Below are 2,308 nucleotides of genomic sequence, written 5' to 3'. Positions count from 1 at the left end.
GAACACAATGAATACATAAGACAAATCGGATGACCCTGTCATGTTCAAACTCCTATTAATTAGGAAGCTGTGAGGTTTCAGAGAGCAAGTGACTTGTTAAAACTCCAATAGTTAGAGGAAAACTAGAAGACTAATCAACTTGATTTTATCTGTAGAAGAGATTCTCCACAAATAAATAATTAAAAAGGAATTTAGAGCTTCAAGGGGAAAATTCAAGATCTTATAGAATAGTAGAAAAAAGTAACAAGGGCAAAGGAAGTCAAATTACAACAGGTGTACTTGTTGGTGGGCCATTTGAATTTTGCTGGCAGGATAACCCCAGCAGGAGAGGTATTTTCACATTGTTTAGCAGAGGCCACAGCAGGGATAAGGAGTTCTAATCACTTTATTAGAATTGCAAAGTCATCAAAGGAGGCATGGGCATGTGAGAGTTATTTGTAGAAATATTCAGTAAAATGCTTTTGTGACCACAAGAAATAATGGAAAGTAGATGTTGTTCGTGGACACATTAAGAGAAAAAAATTGATTTATCTTGGCTGAATAGATGAACTCATGAAATTCTCTTTGGTGAAGGAAAATAATTGTTCTGAAAATTAGGTCTTATGCTGGCAGCTTTAGTGCACAATCTTGGACCATCTACTCCAATTAAGTTCTTATGCCTCTTTGGTAATGGCGATTAAAATATTAATCTACTTATAATGTTGATTGTGACATATAAACTTGAATAGAGTTTTACAAAATCACTTCTGATAGGGGAGTTTTGAACTACTGTATTTGGGATTCTGCTTTTCCTACCAATAATTTCTTCATGAATTTTTTTTAACCTAGACACAAGAGATCTTGGTGATTTTATAAACCTAACTTTGATACGTAAAATCTGCTGGTTCATTACACCAATCTCATTTATAGGTGAGGTTCAAGGAAGTCAAAGTGTGCATAGCAGTGGCTAGGTTCAGTTAGGCACCTATCACCACAGGCCAGGTCACTTTTCTGCAGTTGGGTATGGATTAGTTTTCTATTGCTGTGAAACAAATAATCATACATGTAACAACTTAACATCCATTTGTTACCCCACAGTTTTTTAGGTCAGAAGTTCAGACGTAGAATGACTGAGTTCTCTGTTCAGGGTCTTGCAAAGTTGAAACTGATGTGCTGGCCAGCTGTATTTTCACTTGGAGACTCTGGGAGAAAATTTGTTTCCATGTTCATTAAGCTTGTTGGCTGAATTCAGCTCCTTGTGGTTGTAAGACTGCAGTCCCTGTTTCTTTTCTGGCTGTCATGTGGGGCCTTCTCTTTGCTCCTAGAGACTGCCAGCATACCTTGCCACATGGCTCCTTTTAACTGCAAATCCAGCAATGGGGAATGCTGTCAAGCCTCTCTTATACACTGAATCACAAACTTCAGGAAGGGCCCAGTCTCTTTCAAGGGCTCACCTGATTAGGTCAGGCTCACCCAGGATAATCTCTCTTTCTTAAAATCAACTGCCCCATCTAATATAACCTAATAATGGGAGTAAAATCCATCATATTCACAGTGTCAGGGATTATACAGGCTACGTACCCCAGGGAGGGGGCATCTTGGGAATCATCTTGGAATTCTGCCTACCAGAATATCTTTCTTTGATCCAAATGTAGGTGGCTAACTCTATAATGGTCTATATTTCAAGCAAAGTATTTTCACTACAGTTTTCAACCTGTTTCTACTTATCTATCACTGCCCTCCCTCCCCACAGCTGTGAAAATTGCCAAACTATGACACAACGTTAGGCAGTGGTTTCCAAATTTAAGTATGCATGAATCTCCAGGAAAATATTAAATTTGCCGATTGCTGGCTACCAATCCTAAGAAATTCTGGCTCAGTAGGTCTCAGAGACAGCCCAGGAATACATATTTTAATAGTGATTCTGATGTATCCATTCAGCAGAACAAAATTCATGAAACACTATGGCTTCAGCATCTGTGCAGTGATCTTGGCAGTCTGGCCACACATGCTCCTCATAGCCTGGCATACATAGCATCGTTCAAACTTGAAAACTGGAATTTCTGAAAATATTTGAGGACTAAATTTGAGATCCTCCCTATCTAGTCCTGAAAATGACAAATTACTTTAATGTAAAGCAACTTTGGATGAGAAACATAAAACAAAAACTATACATATATAATATAAATATGTATATATATATGTAACAGAGGAATTACTTTTTTTAAAGAATTTTAATGCTGTTTCTCTAAGTGTCATTATTAAAAATGTTATCTTTAAAAAAATGAAAAAAATGTTATCTTTTTTGTCTGTGCTATGTCTTGTTAGA

Source organism: Eschrichtius robustus, chromosome 6 (assembly GCF_028021215.1).
Source record: "Eschrichtius robustus isolate mEscRob2 chromosome 6, mEscRob2.pri, whole genome shotgun sequence".
In the NCBI taxonomy this organism is placed as follows: domain Eukaryota; kingdom Metazoa; phylum Chordata; class Mammalia; order Artiodactyla; family Eschrichtiidae; genus Eschrichtius; species Eschrichtius robustus.
The sequence above is the reverse complement of the archived record's forward strand: the minus strand, read 5'-3'. Positions refer to the sequence as shown.